At 41.1% G+C, this 20640-nt stretch overlaps 1 protein-coding gene across 10 annotated transcripts in view; it reads left to right on the top strand.

The window, feature by feature from the left end:
• The window catches only part of RBM47 (RNA binding motif protein 47), a 175872-nt gene that overhangs the window by 60506 nt on the left and 94726 nt on the right, over positions 1 to 20640 (top strand). Inside the window, exon 1 of one of the 10 annotated variants that reach the window (XM_037829645.1) lies at positions 16780 to 16798. The exons of the other annotated variants lie outside the window; for them this stretch is intronic. The gene's annotated coding sequence lies outside the window, so the exon portion shown is untranslated. Of the gene's footprint in view, positions 1 to 16779; positions 16799 to 20640 lie in introns of those variants that run through there. 10 annotated transcript variants of the gene reach the window in all.

The raw sequence follows: 20640 nt of genomic DNA, 5'->3' as shown, positions 1-20640 counted from the left end.
CTTATTTCATTTCCTTTCACATCCCCCTTTTGGTCAAGAAGATGTTCTCCGTCCCACTGTGCCAGGTCTACATTCCTCCCTGGGAGTCATATTCCACGTTGCCAGGGAGATTCACTTCCCTGGGTGTCTGATCCCACGTAGGGGGGAGGGCAGTGATTTCACCTTTCAAGTTGGCTTAGCCAGAGAGAGAGGGCCACATCTGAGCAACAAAGAGGCATTCAGGAGGAGACTCTTAGGCACAAATACAGGGAGGCCTAGCCTCTCCTTTGCAGCAACCGTCTTCCCAAGGGTAAAACTTATGGTAGAGGGCTCAACCCATCAAACCACCAGTCCCCTATGTCTGTGGTCATGTTAGCAACCATGGAGGTGGGGTAGGCGAATACCCCTGCATTCTCCACAGGCTCCTCAAGGGGGCACTACATCTTTTTTTTTTTTTTTCCCTTGTTTGTCTTTTTTCTTTTTTCTTTTTTTTTTTTTAACTTTCCCTTCTTTTTTCAAATCACCTGTATGAAAAAAAAAGTTAAAAAGAAAACAAACATACAATAAAAGAGCATTTCAAAGAGACCATAACAAGGGAGTAAGAAAAAGACAACTAACCTAAGATAACTGCTTAACTTCCAACATGTTCCTACTTTACCCCAAGAAAGTTACATAATATAGCAACATTTCAGTGAACTTGTTCCTACTACAACCATCAGAAATTAACAGACCATAGTCATTTCTGGGCATCCCCAGAACGTTAAATAGCTTATCTGTTCTTCTTGGATTATTGTTCCCCCTTCCTTAATTGCTCTCTACTGCTAGTTCCCCTACATTCTACATTATAAACCATTTGTTTTACATTTTTCAAAGTTCACATTAGTGGTAGCATATAATATTTCTCTTTTTGTGCCTGGCTTATTTCGCTCAGCATTATGTCTTCAAGGTTCATCCATGTTGTCATATGTTTCACCAGATCGTTCCTTCTTACTGCCGCGTAGTATTCCATCGTGTGTATATACCACATTTTATTTATCCACTCATCTGTTGAAGGACATTTGGGTTGTTTCCATCTCTTGGCAATTGTGAATAATGCTGCTATGAACATTGGCGTGCAGATATCTGTTCGTGTCACTGCTTTCCGATCTTCCGGGTATATACCGAGGAGTGCAATCGCTGGATCGAATGGTAGCTCTATATCTAGTTTTCTAAGGAACTGCCAGACTGACTTCCAGAGTGGCTGAACCATTATACAGTCCCACCAACAATGAATAAGAGTTCCAATTTCTCCACATCCCCTCCAGCATTTGTAGTTTCCTGTTTGTTTAATGGCAGCCATTCTAACCGGTGTTAGATGGTATCTCATTGTGGTCTTAATTTGCATCTCTCTAATAGCTAGTGAAGCTGAACATTTTTTCATGTGTTTCTTGGCCATTTGTATTTCCTCTTCAGAGAACTGTCTTTTCATATCTTTTGCCCATTTTATAATTGGGCTGTCTGTACTATTGTCATTGAGTTGTAGGATTTCTTTGTATATGCAAGATATCAGTCTTTTGTCAGATACATGGTTTCCAAAAATTTTTTCCCATTGAGTTGGCTGCCTCTTTACCTTTTTGAGAAATTCCTTTGAGGTGCAGAAACTTCTAAGCTTGAGGAGTTCCCATTTATCTATTTTCTCTTTTGTTGCTTGTGCTTTGGGTGTAAAGTCTAGGAAGTGGCCTCCTAATACAAGGTCTTGAAGATGTTTTCCTACATTATCTTCTAGGAGTTTTATGGTACTTTCTTTTATATTGAGATCTTTGGTCCATTTTGAGTTAATTTTTGTGTAGGGGGTGAGGTAGGGGTCCTCTTTCATTCTTTTGGATATGGATATCCAACTCTCCCAGCCCCATTTGTTGAAAAGACCATTATGGCTCAGTTCGGTGACTTTGGGGGCCTTATCAAAGATCAGTCGGCCATAGATCTGAGGGTCTATCTCTGAATTCTCAATTCGATTCCATTGATCTATATGTCTATCTTTGTGCCAGTACCATGCTGTTTTGGCAACTGTGGCTTTATAATAAGCTTCAAAGTCAGGGAGTGTAAGTCCTCCCACTTCGTTTTTCTTTTTTAGAGTGTCTTTAGCAATTCGAGGCATCTTCCCTTTCCAAATAAATTTGATAACTAGCTTTTCCAAGTCTGCAAAGTAGGTTGTTGGAATTTTGATTGGGATTGCATTGAATCTGTAGATGAGTTTGGGTAGAATTGACATCTTAATGACATTTAGCCTTCCTATCCATGAACATGGAATATTTTTCCATCTTTTAAGGTCCCCTTCTATTTCTTTTAGTAGAGTTATGTAGTTTTCTTTGTATAGGTCTTTTACATCTTTGGTTAAGTTGATTCCTAGGTACTTGATTTTTTTAGTTGCTATTGAAAATGGTATCTTTTTCTTGAGTGTCTCTTCAGTTTGTTCATTTCTAGCATATAGAAACATTACTGACTTATGTGCATTAATCTTGTATCCCGCTACTTTGCTAAATTTGTTTATTAGCTCTAGTAGGTGTATCGTTGATTTCTCAGGGTTTTCTAGATATAAGATCATATCATCTGCAAACAATGACAGTTTTACTTCTTCTTTTCCAATTTGGATGCCTTTTATTTCTTTGTCTTGCCGGATTGCCCTGGCTAGCACTTCCAGCACAATGTTGAATAACAGTGGTGACAGCGGGCATCCTTGTCTTGTTCCTGATCTTAGAGGGAAGGCTTTCAGTCTCTCACCATTGAGTACTATGCTGGCTGTGGGTTTTTCATATATGCTCTTTATCATGTTGAGGAAGTTTCCTTCAATTCCTACCTTTTGAAGTGTTTTTATCAAAAACGGATGTTGGATTTTGTCAAATGCTTTTTCAGCATCTATTGAGATGATCAATTGATTTTTCCCTTTCGAGTTTTTAATGTGTTGTAATACATTGATTGTTTTTCTGATGTTGAACCATCCTTGCATGCCTGGAATGAACCCCACTTGGTCATGGTGTATGATTTTTTTAATGTGTCTTTGGATTCGATTTGCAAGTATTTTGTTGAGGATTTTTGCATCTATATTCATTAGGGAGATTGGCCGGTAGTTTTCCTTTTTTGTAGCATCTTTGCCTGGTTTTGGTATTAGATTGATGTTAGCTTCATAAAATGAGTTAGGTAGTGTTCCATTTTTTTCAATGTTTTGAAAGAGTTTGAGTAAGATTGGTGTCAGTTCTTTCTGGAAAGTTTGGTAGAATTCCCCTGTGAAGCCATCTGGCCCTGGGCATTTATTTGTGGGAAGATTTTTGATGACTGATTGGATCTCTTTGCTTGTGATGGGTTGGTTGAGGTCTTCTATTTCTTCTCTGGTCAGTCTAGGTTGTTCATATGTTTCCAGGAAATTGTCCATTTCTTCTACATTATCCAGTTTGTTGCCATACAGTTGTTCATAATATCCTCTTATAATTTTTTTAATTTCTTCAGGATCTGCAGTTATGTCACCTTTTTCATTCATTATTTTGTTTATATGGGTCTTCTCTCTTTTTGATTTTGTCAGTCTAGCTAGGGGCTTGTCAATCTTGTTGATCTTCTCAAAGAACCAACTTTTGGTGATATTTATCCTTTCTATTGTTTTTTTGTTCTCTATGTCATTTATTTCTGCTTTAATCCTTGTTATTTCTTTTCTTCTACTTGGTTTAGGATTGGTTTGCTGTTCATTTTCTAGCTTCTTCAGTTGATCCATTAGTTCTTTGATTTTGGCTCTTTCTTCCTTTTTAATATATGCGTTTAGTGCTATAAATTTCCCCCTTAGCACTGCTTTTGCTGCATCCCATAGGTTTTGGTATGTTGTGTTCTCATTTTCATTCGTCTCTATATATTTAGCAATTTCTCTTGCTATTTCTTCTTTAACCCACTGATTGTTTAGGAGTGTGTTGTTTAACCTCCAGGTATTTGTGAATTTTCTAAGTCTCTGATGGTTATTGACTTCTAATTGTATTCCATTGTGGTCAGAGAATGTGCTTTGAATAATTTCAATCTTTTTAAATTTATTGAGGCTTGTTTTATGTCCCAGCATATGATCTATTCTGGAGAAAGTTCCGTGAGCACTAGAAAAGTATGTGTATCCTGGTGATTTGGGATGTAATGTCCTGTAGATGTCTGTTAAATCTAATTCATTTATCAGATTGTTTAGGTTTTCAATTTCCTTATTGGTCTTCTGTCTGGTTGATCTATCTATAGGAGAGAGTGATGTGTTGAAGTCTCCCACAATTATTGTGGAAGCATCAATTGCTTCCTTTAGTTTTGCCAATGTTTCTCTCATGTATTTTGTGGCACCTTGATTGGGTGCATAGACATTTACGATTGTTATTTCTTCTTGCTGAATTGCCCCTTTTATTAGTATGTAGTGGCCTTCTTTGTCTCTCAAAACATCCCTGCATTTGAAGTCTATTTTATCTGAGATTAATATTGCTACACCTGCTTTCTTTTGGCTGTAGCTTGCATGAAATATTTTTTTCCATCCTTTCACTTTCAATTTCTTTGTGTCCCTGTGTCTAAGATGAGTCTCTTGTATGCAACATATTGATGGTTCATTTTTTTTGATCCATTCTGCGAATCTATATCTTTTAATTGGGGAGTTTAATCCATTTACATTCAACGTTAAAACCGTGAAGGCATTTCTTGAATCGGCCATCTTATCCTTTGGATTATGTTTGCCATATTTTTCCCTCTCTCTATTAATATCCTTTATTGTACCCATACCGAGTCTCTTTAGTACTGAACCTTTCTCCAAGTCTCTCTGTCCTGTCTTTGTTTCTCTGTCTGTAGGGCTCCCTTTAGTATCTCCAGTAGGGCAGGTCTCTTGTTAGCAAATTCTCTCAGCATTTGTTTGTCTGTGAAAAATTTAAGCTCTCCCTCAAATTTGAAGGAGAGCTTTGCTGGATAAAGTATTCTTGGCTGGAAATTCCTCTCTCTCAGAATTTTAAATATATCGTGCCACTGCCTTCTCGCCTCCATGGTGGCTGCTGAGTAGTCACTACTTAGTCTTATGCTGTTTCCTTTGTATGTGGTGAATTGCTTTTCTCTTGCTGCTTTCAGAACTTGCTCCTTCTCTTCTATGTTTGACAGTGTGATCAGTATATGTCTCGGAGTGGGTTTTTTTGGATTTATTCTATTTGGAGTTCGCTGAGCATTTATGATTTGTGTATTTATGTTGTTTAGAAGATTTGGGAAGTTTTCCCCAACAATTTCTTTGAATACTCTTCCTAGACCTTTACCCTTTTCTTCCCCTTCTGGGACACCAATGAGTCTTATATTTGGACGTTTCATATTATCTATCATATCCCTGAGGTCCATTTCGAGTTTTTCAATTTTTTTCCCCATTCTTTCTTTTATGCTTTCATTTTCCATTCTGTCATCTTCCAGGTCACTGATTCGTTGTTCAACTTCCTCTAGTCTTGTACTATGAGTGTCCAGAATCTTTTTAATTTGGTCAACAGTTTCTTTAATTTCCATAAGATCATCCATTTTTTTATTTAGTCTTGCAATGTCTTCTTTATGCTCTTCTAGGGTCTTCTTGATTTCCTTCATATCCCGTACTAGGGTCTCATTGTTCATCTTTAGTTCTTTGAGTAGCTGCTCTAGGTGTGTCTCTTCTGGTCTTTTGATTTGGGTGCTTGGGCTTGGGTTATCCATATCGTCTGGTTTTTTCATATGCTTTATAATTTTCTGTTGTTTTTGGCCTCGTGGCATTTGCTGACCTTGATAGGGTTCTTTTAGGGTTTGTAGACCAGTTGAAGTCCTTATCTCTAATTTATCAGATCTACAGCTTCGTGGAGTACACTTTCTCTAACTAACCAGCAGGTGGCGTCCACGAGCCACCTGTTCTCCACAAGCCAGATCTCCCCTGCTTAGCCTTTTTGGTGAGTGGGGGAGTGAGTCTTGTGGGGCCCAATTGGTGTCCCAAGCTTGCGTGTGTAGTTGGTGTTGCCTGCCCTGTATGTGGGGCGTGTTTCTGGGCAGTCGGGGAGGGGGGGTGGCCCTAACAATCAAATCTCCCTGATGATCCTAGAGTTTTAAAGCTACTGCAATAGTCTAATCCTTCAGTTCAGTTCTGCCACAGTTTGTCTCTGCCACTGACCCACAAGTCTTTGGTATTGGCGTATGGCTCCTGAGACTTGCAAGTGGGCCCCTCTTCCAGGCTGTGCACCCCGGGTCCTCTGTTGAGGGATGACTGTGCTATGTCGCAGGTGAGTGCCGTCCCCCCAGGGCAGTTCTGGGCTGCTGGGCTGTGTTGGGAGGCTCCCAGTCTGCTCAAATGATGGCTGAATGGGGCTCTGTTAATTCACACTGCTCCCCCTTCCCAGCTCTGGGACATTCAGCTGAGGTTGCAGGGAAGGCTAATGTCCACGCCCAGTTTTGTGGTGTGTGCCTGTTATTTGAAGCACTTCCGTCACACTGGGTTGTCTGGGGCAGCTCTGGGCTATGGGGCTGGCGATGGGCAGGAGTGTTTCCTGTCCACCAGGATGGTGGCTGTGAGCGGACACCCCCCTTTTCTTGGGAAGTTGTGTTGTTTAGTGAATTTTCTCAGCCACTGGATTATTGCCTTTTGTCTCAGAGCTCTCTTAGTTCTGCTCTTGACTTGACGTGCCCAAATTTCAATTCTTTGAAGCTTTCTGTATTGAGCTTCTTAGAGTAATTGTTTTAGAAAAAGCAAAAAGGATTTAAAAAAAAAAAAAAAAAAAAAAAAACGGCCCTCCTCAGAGATCTAATGGGTTATTGAAATGCTAATAGACTAAGCAACCAGGGCCATTAAGGAAAGGTGCCCAGGGCAGAGAGATCAGCCTTGCTTCGGGATTTGCATATGCGCCTCAAGGCCTGATCTCCGCCCTTCCCCTTTCTGTGTTCACCAGAACTCCAAAAATCCTCTGCTTTTACTTTGGAGCTTCTCGTGTTGTTTTCCTTCTATGCCCGTCTCCTCTCTGCTGGGCTGGCTGCTCTCAGAGTCTCTGGTGTCTGGCCTCAGTCTATCTATGGTTGGAGTTTGAATCAGTAGAATGAGTTTCCGATAAGAGCAGCCACTGCAATTCTCCCTTCTCCTTCCTGGAGCTGACAGCCCCTCCTCCCCCGGGACTGAGCCTGGCAGGGAGTGGCGCGGGTCCCCTGGCCGCAAAAACTTACAGATTTCGCTGATCTCAGCAGTTCCACGTTTTCATGAGTGTTGTATGAAGTATGCCCAAAGACAGATTGCTCTGTGGTGTCCAGTCCACGCAGTTCCTGACTTTTTACCTACTTTCCTGGAGGAGTAACTAAAACATACAGCTCACCAGTCTGCCATCTTGCCCCGCCTCCGGTATATTTTTATGGGATATCCCTGACAGCCATGCACATCGCTTTCTCTCTATCCATCAGCCAGAACTCGGTTGAATGGTCACATCTAACCTCAAAGTGGGAAATGTGGTCAGCTGGATGAAGAATGTTGCAGCCTCTACCCCTTGTATTTGTCGTAATTATCAAACACCGGGCAGTTGAAGCTGTAAATGTACCCTCCTGAAGGATGTACTTGGGGGACGTGCTGCTGCTGTTCTGTCACTCCTTTGTCTTAATTTCAAGATGAAGCCTTGGTAACTGTCACAGCTGGGAAGGGTGCTTAGTACCTCTCGGGATGAGGCAAGTCCAAGGAGCGGACCAGGTTAGCGCTTAGCATGTGGGAGTGCTCCCAGGTTCTGTGCGCGCCACCTTCTCTGAGCACCACCATGTGGGCGGTGGGAGAGGCCTTTAGTTCTGGGCCCAGCTCATCACTGACTGGCCCTGTGACCTTGGACAAGTCACCTTACCTCTCTGAATCTGTTTTCTTATGTAGATTGAACTAGCAGATATCTGAGGTATTTCACAGTTCTAAAAATGGCATGATTCTAAGAATTTGGTCCATAGGCAATCCTGCAGGATAATTACAACAATGCAATCACAGTGTTTGTAGAATATTTTACAGCTTTTACAATCACTTAATCATTTGGAGGAAAAAAAAAGGGAAAGGAAAAAAAAAAGAAAGAAAGTACCCTAGAGCATCCAAGTGTCCATTGTTCATATGTGGTTTAGGAAGCATAAAAGGATTTATTTGGAGTCAGCCCAGATGGGTGGTGAACAGCTCAGAGGTCAGCAATCACACTAAAAAATGTACTTCTGATTTTAGCAACAGGTGAAAATGCCAGTCGCATATAATCCATGGATGCATTCATTTTGGATAATTTTAAGCTGCCTGCTTACCCCACCTTACTAGTGGACATGACCCTTTTTGAGATATGGTATTTTTATAGCATCATGCTCAAAAAATGACTCCCACTCCTTACAGGGAAGTCTTTATTGTTTTTGTCTCTTCTAATAATTATTGCCTCTGGGCAGCCCTATTTATTGAACCAATATTATTCAGTATGGATATAAATATATTACTTGTGAAATAAGTTTTCATTTCTAGGGAGTAGTCGTAAGTGGAAAGGAAATGTGTGGTGGGCAAGTGCATGTATGTGGTGTGTTTTTCTGCTGTGCATGTAAAACATCTGCAGGCTTTGACTTGGAAAGAGCCGGACCAGGCTGTTGAAGATAGTATCCAGTGCCCATTTGCTCAAGGCACCGGGCTAAGGGCTGCGTTAGTGTTTCAGAGTATTAGCATTAACTTGGGCTAACTAACCTTAGCTAATCTGAATATTATGTTGTGGGATTCCCATGGTCCAGAATCTAAGTTTCTGTGGCTTCATTTTGATAAGATTTGGGGCAAAGGAGTGAGGAAAAGGACCTTGGTTTGACAATAAAAGCTGTTGTACTATTTCTCAAAGCGTCTTTTTAAAAACCCTGACTCTGCGATATATTACATTGCGTTTAATATACTGCTTCTTATTGGGCCTACACCCACAGTGGGCAAAACAAATTGCCAGAACGGAGTGTTTGACATACTTGCCTGATGATAAGAACTACTGGGGCTCTACTTAAAATCAGCGGGGCATGGCAGGAATGAGAAGTCCCACCACTGTAAGGTTCAGGGAGCACAAGATCTGGGTGAACCCCACACATGGTGTCTTGGAGTAGACCCTCCATCGATATCTGTTGAATATTGGAAATGAGGTTACTTTGGGAAACCAGCATGTTCTCTGCCTGTAGAGTGTGTGTGTGTGTGTGTCATAGTCAGAAGACTACTGGATGAGCATTGAATTAGAGCTGGGGAGAAGGGATCTAAATTTAACAGCCCTGATTCCTGAGCCTGGCACAGCCCCAGCTATTTCACAGTAGGAGAGCTTTGTCTTTGGGGCTGGTAACCTTCCAAAGTCCAGTGACTTCAGAAGTCCCTCTCTAGGTCTATGCTCTAGTGGGCACCGTCAGCCTTCACCTCCATGACTTCATTCTGATTGTTTTAGGCTTCCAAGGAGGACCATCCCTCCTACTGATAGTCAATTTTTTTCTTTAATCATGTTAATCATACAGCCTGATCACTCACCTTGCCTGCTGGCCTTGGAGCCAGGTGGTCTCCTTCTATTGAGGCACATCTTTAGATCTAGTGGAGTTTGCAGATTTCTCTCAGAGGGCTTGTTCACTGGATTGATTTAATATACCTTTTAAAATGTGCAAATACACACATTGAGTCTTTGAAAAATGATAAAATGCAAAATTTGGTGCACTGTAGCATGGAAGGGATAGTTTTTCAAGTTATTGAGGAAGCCATGCATTGCACTGTGGCTCTCTAATAAATGTTAGTTGACTAGTTGAATGAATGGATGAATAACTGAATGACAGATTTCTGATCTCCTGATGGAAGGATTCCTTACTTTTAGACAATGTAATAGTGCCACAAAGATCTGGTTTTAGGTCTCAGCCTACCACTTAGAAGCCTTCTAACAAGAAAATCTCTTCTGAGCCTCAGTTTCCTTCACTGAAAGTGGGTTTGAGGGAAGGATAGGACAAGATCCATGGTCAGGGTTAATGCAGTGCACAGTGCATAGCCAGTGCTGCAAATATGACAAATAATGGAGAGAAAAGCAAACAGCATTGACTTGTGGTTTGTAATGGTAGTCAGCAGTCAAAGAGGACAAAGATAAATGCAACATAGAGAATATATAAAAACTTCAGGTGCATGAGTAGCATGGGAGAGGCAGGTGGTGTTCCAGCTGTGGCCTACCACGGGCATGTGGGGTCACCTGCTGTAGCTGCTGTCCACCACCAGCTTGCAAATGACTAAAGGCTGGCATCGGGAGGGCCAAGGAGAGCCAGGGGATTGGTTGGTTAATTCAGCCTGAGGAATTGGTGGTATTCTGAGCTCCCCTTGGATTTTTAAAAAAATTGAACCTGGCAAGACTCTTCATTGGTCATCTGAGAGGTGGCAGAAAGTACTGGGCACTGTGAAATTGCACTCCTGAAACACCCGCACCTTGGGAAAGCAGAGCCTACCATAAATCAGAATTTCCATGACCTTGTAATTTTTTTTCTTTGCAATTTTATTGAGATATAGTCACATACCATACAGTCATCCAAAGTGTACCATTGGTTGTTCACAGTATCATCATATAGTTGTTCATTCATCACCACAGTCAAATTTTGAACATTTTCATTACTTCCTAAGAAAAATAATAAAAATAAAAATAAAGTAAAAAAGAACACCCCAAACAATCCATACCCCCCCCCATTATTCATTTACTTTTTTATCCCCATTTTCCAACTCATCTGTCCATACACTAAATAAAGGGAGTATGAGCCACAAGGTTTTCTGCAATCACATGACCACAACATATAAGCTATGTAATTATACACTCATCTTCAAGAAACAAGGCTACTGGATTGTAGTTCAACAGTTTGAGGTATTTCCTTCTAGCTATTCTAATACACTAAAAACTAAAAAGGCATATCTATATAATGCATGCCCTTGTATTTTAAAGTCTGACCTTAATGAAAGTTTAAAGCAGTTTAGGGGTTTTCTGCATTTTTGGGGGATTCAGATTCCTCAGGTGATGCTGGTGAAACCTGTAACTGCCATTGACCTTGAGCATGTTAGAAAATTCCTGACAATTGTGAAAACTCTGAGTGGCTGGGCTGTGTTTTGACAACAGTATTTCAGCTGACTGGGCAGGTTTTTAGCTGGGAGGCTGAGAACCTCTACAAGGGTCAGGGCAGAAAAATGAGAACAGGGCAATGAGCGAGAGTGAGTGCGTGGTTATGGGTGAATGATTCACAGACCTATTCGCTAATCAATCTAACGTCTTTCATAAGTAATTTGACAAAGATTAAATGAAAACACTAAAAACTGCTTGAAATACATAGATTCACTCTTACAATGTATTATCTATCTCACTTGTGGCTTGTTGTGCTTTAGAGTCAGGGTGGGGGCCTATTTTGTGCCACCAGAAGGAATGAGGAATTGAGAAACCAGGAACAAATGTTCTTTCTAGACTATAATAAAGGGCCTGACTTAGCAAAACAAAAGCAAAAATCCTGCTTTTGCATGGTCAAGACACTTTCCGATTTGGGTGGGGCCCAGAGGATGGTGGAGGAGATATTTTATGAAGCAAAAGAACTTTGCTGAATCAAGATTATTCTCTGCCACAGTGTTGGTCACTTGCATGAACAAAGTTAGAACCTGCGTTCCACATTTAAACAGCACTCGGTCTTTCTTCCCTGGTACTCTTAACTCATTAAAATAAAAAGATAAAAACTTCAATGTTGGCCTCAGACTTTCTCATTTGACAGTATCTTGCACTTTGGGACTTTAGGGGGAAGTAGAATCGATCTGCTTAGTTCGTGAAGTGATGCATCACATACTCATGTAACTTGAGAAGTTATTGTGGAAATCACACCCACTTTATGGGCTAGCCGTATTATAGTCTCTATTTACAACGTGTAATTGTTAGAGGTCATACAATCTGATTTCATGTTAGACTCATTTGAAAAATATTTATTAAGCACCTTCCATGTTCCAGGCGTGTGAACAAGGAAGGCAAAGATCTGCTTTCTCCAAGCTTATATTCTAGTTTGGTTAAGTAGCCTCTGAAAAAAACAACCATTACTGAGAGCAAAACAATATTTCTGTAATGGTAGCAAATTATGCTCATGCAAATGGCTAAAGCAAAAGGCAGCATCTGCCCTGTTCACCAGAGTCTAGCAAAGTGCTTGAGACATAGTAGGGGCTTAATGTATTCTCTATTGCTTAGAATAAGTGATTGAATAAATGTCTAAATTTAAAAAATCATAGAATCGGATAACATAAAATAAAACAGATTAAAGACCCAAAGCTCACAGGGAGGAAAAATGATATCTGAGCCTGTTTGATTTGACACCTCTTTTGTAAGGGAAGAGCTTTTTTGGATACAGGCATATCAGAATTCAAATTCTAACTCAGCCTCATACTAACTGCAAGTCACTTAATTTCTCTGAGCCTGTTTCCCCATGTGTAAAAAAAGAATAATAATACCTGCTTTAAGGACTAAGTGAAACAACAACATAAAAAGAGTAGGTTCAAAACACCACTCCAGGAGCTTTGAGGAATTTAAAGTGGTATAATTTACCATGCCGAACCTCAAGGTACTTATAATTCACTTGGGAAGACAGGATCTATACAGGCTTAAAGTTAGATAAGAATATTTAAGCAACAATTCAAAACTATGGCATTTAACATGTTGCTGGGCTGCATATGATGAATTTCCAAGTTAACTTGCCCAGGCAATAAGGCTTTCACAATTCAGAGGTGGGGGAAGGCCTCCTGTGTGTCTGCTGGTGAAATGCTGGCTAAATTCTGTTTTTTCAGTCTGAACTTCAAGGCACATTCATTCATTCATTCATTCATTCATTCACATTGAGCACCTGTGATGTGTTAGGTGCTGTGCTAGACTTTGGGGATACAGAGGTGAACAAACAGACAAGATCTCTGCCTTCAGGGAGATTATGGTCTGGCAGGGACAGCCAGACAGTGAACGAATAAACACACTGGTATTTAATTACAAACCATGATGAGTGCTACAAGGGAAAGCTTATAGGGAGATGTGAGAGAGAGTAAAAGGTGAGCAAGGGGTAATCTAATTTGGGGTGTTAGGGAAGGCTTCCCTGAGGAAGTGACATTTGAGCTGAGATCTGCAGAATGGAATTAACCTGAAGTTTTTGGTGAGCTAAGAACACTGCTAGCCCAAATTAAGGGAAGAGTCAGTTGTTAAATCAACATATGCTCTCACACATGCACAAACACACACACACACACACACACACACACACACCTGCAAGACTTATACATCCTCATGCCCACACCCACCCACAGCCTCCCATCCCTCCTCATAGTGTAATCTGCAAAGGAAGGTGGAAGGATTATCCCAGATCCCCTGCAGGTGGGCCCAGATGTTTCCCAGAAGCTCCTGGGGAGGGGACCAGAGAGGTAGATCCCTCCCCAGGAGCCTTTGTCACCAAAGGCTTCAGATGCCCTCTTCGTGGGAAGTCCACTGTGCTCAGGTTCCCACCCCTGAATTCTAACTCAGCTGGGGTCACCTCTAGTCCAAATCAGCCTTCCTGGGTGGCAACTCAGGACTGCCCCAGCCGTTTGTCTTGCTGAATCCTTTCTCCTGGAGCCACATCAGGAAAACAGTTGAAGCAATAATCGCTTTTCAAATCGCACCCAACATCATCTATTAGAGTGGCACTACAATTAATGATCATGAGCACTGTCCTCAGAATCAGACTGCCTGGATTTGAATCCAGGCTTTGCCACATATCAGGTGTTTGTGTGACTGCACAGATAATAATGTTAATATAAATCAGAGACATCCTCTTCTGAAACCCTCTGGGGTTTCAGAATATTTCAGATTTTAGAAAGGTAATGTGTTACAATTACCCCATATTGCTGGACCTGGCGTAGCAGCCCATAATCAAACACATCACAATTTCTTCAGCAAAGTGTGTGGGTGATCAGACATAGTGGAAGAAATGAAATCTGTAGATTGTCTTGTTCAGTTTCAGGTTTTGCTGCTAAATAACTTAAGAAAAAACGTGGTTTTTCAGAGCTATAGTATTTCCCTTATAGGTGAGGTGTAACTTGGGAGGATTCAATGAGATAAAAACATGAAATGCTGAGTCAGTATTGAATTCAGAAAACACTAAGGCAAGTATGAGCAGTTGTTATAAAGTACATGGACCCTTTAGGCTGGGTACAAACTGAATCCTCAGTGTCTTTTTCTCTCTGTCTCCCAATAAATGGGCCTCAGTTGTGTGCTAGGCACGTTGCTAGGTGCTGCAAGAAGCCAAACACGAACCAGACAGGGCTCCTGCCCTCTGTTAGATTCACTTCATCCATGGCAGGATACACCGCCAGCTTTTTGTCTTTGTTTGTTTCCTTGTTTGTTTGTTTTGTGTATTCCACTTTTCCCTAGGGAATATCTAAGCCAGCTGGTGTTGTCTATGCTGGACTATTTAAATTAGGTTGGAATCCAACCAGCCTCCAGAGATACTACTGTGCCTGACACACTGTCAAACTGCACTTCAGAGGAGCAGAAGTCAGGAAGTAATGACAAGACGCTGCAAGTGGCTGGAAATGGTTCTCGGACCGGAAGACAGAGTTGGGACAGCAGTGAGTGGGAGTAGCGTTCAGTCGAATGAGCACTTAGAGCAGGACTGAGGGCGTGCATTCCCCAGGCCCACATGTGCTGAGCTCATTCTTTGTGCCAGGTTCTGCCTTGGGTCCCTTTGAGCTGCTCCAGTCTTGCTGATGTTCACTGTTTCTGTGTGACGGGACTAACCAGCTAACCTCTCTGGGCCTCCGCTCCTTTGGAAACAAAAGGGCTGGAGTAGGTGATAACAAAGGCCCCATGTCACTTCTGAATATCTGTGATTTCAGAATTTCTTCACAGAGGTTGTTGGTCTGTCACGGTGCTGTCACTCTGGCAGTCAGATAAAGGACTTTTATTGCAATAAGGACTTGAGAGGTAGACCTTGGGAAGGATTTGTCGATAGTGATATAAAGTGTTGGAATGGGCTTCTTTAAGTGCGTACTGTCTCTATAAGTAGTGATTTTTCATTTCTCACATGTTAATTTAGCACTGACAACAGGGTTGTCTTGTTTGGGGAGCTGGGGGTGTCTGGGTGGGGAAGCAGACATGTGCTCCCTCACAGACCTCACATTTCAGTGGCACAGATACATAATCAAACACGGAAAGCATGAATACCATGATAAGAGTTCAGGTAATCATAAATGCAAAGAAGAATAAATAAAGGTGGGCAATGGGAGAGAGAGTGACAGGGCTGGGGATTGGAGGACTGTTTTAAAAGAGGGGTCTGGGCAGGCTTCTTGAGCAGAGACCCGAACCTGGTGAGGGAGAGACCACGTGGGAGGGCTGGGAAGGGGGCGACGGAGTGCTTAGGCCAGGACTGGGGAACAGCTGGCATGTGGGGGTACCAGCCAGCGGGTCGCGGGGTGGCCAGAGCAGAGTGAGGGGGTGGGAGAGAGGTAAGGAACGAAGCAGAGCAGAAGCCAGAGCTGTGTCATGCAGGCTCCTAGAGAGAGCCCTGGAAAGGACTTTGGATTTTATTCCAAGTGTCAAGAAAAACCATTGGCGGGTTTTGAGAAGGGAAACGGCGTGATTGGATTTAAATAGATTGTTCTAGTAGAAAAAAGTATTCTAGCCATTTCTCAGGAGCGACTCCAACTCTGATTTAGGTTGACTTAGTCCATCCTAGTGCTGCAGGATCTGAACTAGATGAATGTTTAATATCCCAACTGTTTGAAATATAGTATCTATTTCCATCTATGTCCTTTGCCTTTTAAAAAAGACTTAGAGAGTCTATACTGTCTTTGTTAAAAAAAGGTCTTATATGAAGATGGATTGCTTTCTCAAAAGAAAACTTGCCATTTGAGTTATTGCTTGATCGTGTAATCTTCTATCATCTTTGTTTCTTCCTAAATGAGTAACAATTATGTACATATTTATTTATTTAAGAACTTTTATTGTGGTAACCTATATAAAACCTAACATTTCCCATGTTAGCCACTTTCAAGTACACATTCAGTCATGATAATTATATTTACCACGTTATGCTGCCATCACCACCATCTACCTTTTCTTTTTAATGTAACTCTGAAAAGAGATGCTATTTGAGTCTTCCTCCCTCTCTTCCTTCTTTCCCTTCCTTCTTGCCTACTGCCTTCTCTCCTCCATCCTTCCCTTGCTTCTCTCCTTCCTAGCTTCCTTTTTTTAAGTAAAGTGCTCAATATTACATTAGACACTTAGATCCTATGTGCCAATGCTAATAAAAACCAGTGCTTGGGTAGTATTTGTTTGGGTGGTGGTGTTTTCTTTCTTTATACAAAGATATCCTGGGAATGTTGAATAATATATTCACAGATGGTGGAATTGGAACTCTCAGTTCAATTTATTTGCACTGACCTTGTTTGAGATGTATGCTTGCTTTCGATTCTCTGATTCCACATTGCAAAAGTGCAAGTGTGTCCTTAAGTCTGTTAAAATTAAGTGACAATTTAAATGGGAATTAAAACATCTTTTGAATTTGTCAGTCTCAAACCCCATGTATTTTGTGACAACCCTATTTTCTCAGTTATTTAAAACTGGGCTTGTGATTCAAGTTCACAGTGATATGTGAACCCCCTCATATGGAAGCAAGTTGCATACCCATTCTCTGTTGCCTTGAGAAATATTTGTGGCCAGGCTGGGATTGCTACCTAAATAACTTAATAATTGCCCACTTTTTGTGCTCAGGAAATATATATCAAAACCACAAGAGGGCAGCTTGTCCAATGAACCTAAAAGAAGAGAACCTAGTGCCGTTCTTCAGACATAGGATAATGAGGGTAACAATTCTGAATTCTTTCTAATTGTTTCTTACATTCCTAGCCAGCTCCTTCCATGCAAAGAAAGAGGATGTTTTTGGAAATTAAAGGTTTAAGGCAAGTTCTTCTATTGTGCAGATCTATTTTTCCCTTCCCTTGGGAATATAAGTACTTATTTTCCCTTGAAACCCTCTTTCCCCCATTCTCTGTCCCTTTGATCTTTACTCAGACTTTATGGAGGTATAATTTACATATAATAAAATTCACCCATTTTATGTGATGACTTTTAACAAATACATACAGCCATGGAACCACCATCCCAATCAAGATGTAGAAATTTCCATCGTTCTAGAAAGTTCTCTTGTGCCCCTTTGCAGTCAGTCTCTCCCCAGAGGTGCCAGGTCCCCTTGAATATTTGAAAAAATTTTTACCCAGAAAAGCATTTTATAAATTCAAAGTAACAGTCATGCGCAAATATAATGGCCCTTTATAAGAGGCTGTGTGAGAGTTCTGGAGAAATCCTAGGAAACCAGATCCTGCTCCTCTCCCAGACAATTGTATCTTATTCTTTGTCATTAATCTTATTAATCTTATTCTTTGTGGTTGTCATGTTAATCTAGCTAATGTTCACTGAGAGGGAGAACTGTCATTAGTTGCACTATCATGAATTACCATTTGTTCTTTAAGGTTTAGTTCTGCTTTAATGATAGCTAACATTTATTGAGCTGAAGTATTTACATTACTGATTAACTCGGGGAATTTCTCCCCAGAAAGGGCCATTATTATCCATATTTACAGATGAGGAAACTGAGGTACAGTCACTGGGCTTTTATTAATATAAAAAATGAATGGGGATAGCTCTCTGATGTGATGTAAGTTAAGAGAAATTAAAAGTTTTTTCTTTAATACAATTTTATTGAGATATATTCACATATCATGCAGTCATACAAAGCGTACATTCAGTTCACAGTACCTCATATAGTTGTGCATCCATCACCAAAATTAATTTTTGAACATTTTCATTACCACACACACAAATTATGAGAATAAAAATTAAAGTGAAAAAGAACAATTAAAGTAAACAAGAACACTGGGTGCTTTTTTTTTTTTTGCCCCTATTTTTCTATTCATCCATCTATACACTGGACAAAGGGGTGTGTGATCCACATGGCTTTCCCAATCACATTGTCACCCCTCATAAACTACATTGTTATACAATTGTCTTCAAGATTCAAGGGTTCTGGGTTGTAGTTTGATAGTTTCAGGTATTTACTGCTAGCTATTCCAAGTCATTAGAACCTAAAAAGGGTTATCTGTATTGTGCGTAAGAGTGCCCACCAGAGTGACCTCTTGGCTCCTTTTGGAATCTCTCAGCCACTGAAACTTATTTCATTTCCTTTCGCATACCCCTTTTGGTCAAGAAGATGTTCTCGATCCCACAATGCTGGGTCCAGATTCCTCCCTGGGAGTCATATTCCACGTTGCCAGGGAGATTCACCCCCCTGGGTGTCAGATCCCACGTAGGGGGGAGGGCAGTGAAACCAAAAGTTTTTAAAGAAATACAAACACATTTTCTCATTGATCAAAGTAGTACAGGCATAAAAAACAGTGCTTCTCTTCACGTACATAATGCCCTTGGGCAGTGTTGCCCATGGCCATGGCTGAGTGCCACGACGATTCCAGTTCTGCAGCCCTGACCTTGACCGCCAAGCCTCCCCAAGTGTGTTTTCTCAGTTCCTGCCTTCATCTGTTCCTGACAGGTCACCCTGCCTTTAGTCCTCCTTTCTCTAGTGCCTCTGCATTGGGGTCAGAGTGATCTTTCTACCATGCAGTTTTGATAATGTCACTTTCCTGATTAAAATTATTTGGTGGTTCTCTGTGCAACAAAATGTGAGCTCCTGGTTCCTAGCATTTAGCCACACGTCCTGCTGTCCTCCACTGCCCACTTTCAGCCTGGCTGTGCTCAACTAGTTGTCATCTACCAGAGAAGCTGTGCTCTCTCATGTCCCTGCACCATGGAATTAGAGGTTCCTTCTGTTTGGAAAATATCCCCTTCACGTCCTCCATCCCTGTCTGCTGGGAAAACAGTTATCATCCTTCAGGACTTGGCTCACATCTTCCTTGACTAGCCCAGACAGACCTGGGATCGTCTTAATTTCCACTGTCCCTTGTGTATTATTTCTATGTTACAATATTTTATGGAAGTTTCTTTCTGCCTCTGCACCCCACTCATCTGTATCCTCTTTGAGGGCAGTGACTTAGTCTTTTCAACTTGATAGCTCAGTACTGGACTTCTTGTCCAGACTAAGTACCACAAAGGCAGAGAACACGTGTTATCTGTTTTATTCACCAGAACCCAGCATTAGGGCCTGGCCTGTGCTAGGTGTTTAGTTAATATTTGTTGGACTTGTGAATAGTGGGTGTTTTTAAAATGTTGAACTGTAATGGTATAACCCAGGGGTTGCAAACTGGAGGGCCACCAGCATAACTGAGCCATGGACAAATTATGTTTGGCTTCCTAGTATTTTAGTTTTCAAATTTGATACCTGTGGATAGAGCCTGCCCTCTCCAGCTTGCCACTGTCTACACTGCCCCTGTCATCCTGCACTTGGCCTTCTTCACTCATTTTTTACCTCCCTGGTCCTTGCAGCCAGTTGAATTTTCAGACTTTGGTTTGAACAGTCTCTCTCCCTTTTCATGGAAGTAGATGTTGCTTAATATAAGAACAAAAAAGAGGGTGTCTTAGTTTTCCAGGGCTGCTGTAACAAATACCACAGACTGGTTGGCTTATTTTAAATAACAGGAATTTATTGTCCCACGGTTTTGGAAGCTGGAAGTTCAAAAGCAAGGTGTTGGAAAGGCCATGCTTTCTCCAGTCTGTAGCGTTCTGGTGATGGCTTTTTGGCAGTCCGCCATCACATCTGTCTCCTTGTGTCTCCTCTGCTGGTTTCCATTTCTGGCTTTACTTCTGTGCATGATTTCCTTTGCTTATAGGAACTTTAGCCATACTGGGTTAAAGCCCACCCTCATTCAGGTTGGCCTCACCTTAACTAATAATATCTTCAGAGATCCTATTTACAAATGGGGTCACACCCACAGGACTGGGGAGTTAAGACTTAAACATGTCTTTTGTGGAGGACATGATTTAATCCCCAACAGAGGAGTTTTGCTGTATTGCTGGAATCATAGAGAAGTAGAAATAAAAAAAATGCTTAATGTCTGATGATTTAAGGCATTACCCTCTCTTCTACTAGTTAATGCCCTTTATTAAATGATGTTACTACAAAACAGAAAAGAAGATTTGTGTCATGTAATCTAACGTCAAGCATTGCAAATGTGTGTTGAGTTTAAAAAATGTGTTGCATTTGTTCCATAGGATTTTCTCATGTGACAAAATGATGACATGATCAAATTAGTTTGCAACACTGGGTTAAACAAAGTTAAATAAGCTTCCCAGGGCTTTTACATATTAATGCTAATAGGTGATCCTCCAGGTAGGAGATATGAATCCCACATTTAAAAATTATTATTATTAGCAACTTATTATTATTTTAAACCATAGAACACCTTTTCCTCCCTCAAGACATGTTGTGTGACTAGTATTTGCAGAAGATATTTCGGGAAAATCTCATCTAATGTAATTATGGACTCTTGGTGATGGATAGCACACCAATCTATTAGCTTAGGTGTGGTTGACGGTCAAAGAAAATCCAAATAACAGTGACTTAAACAATATAGAAGTTTACTTTTCTCATATTGCCTTGATTTCCCAGAGGTAACATAGTGCAGGACTGGTACCATCTTCCTTCCACCTTATTGCTTTTCCATCGTGGACAAATGGCTTCCACTTCACATCTAATGTG

Source organism: Choloepus didactylus, chromosome 3, assembly GCF_015220235.1.
Source record: "Choloepus didactylus isolate mChoDid1 chromosome 3, mChoDid1.pri, whole genome shotgun sequence".
Classification (NCBI taxonomy): Eukaryota; Metazoa; Chordata; class Mammalia; order Pilosa; family Megalonychidae; genus Choloepus; species Choloepus didactylus.
This window is presented reverse-complemented; position numbering and strand designations above follow the sequence as displayed.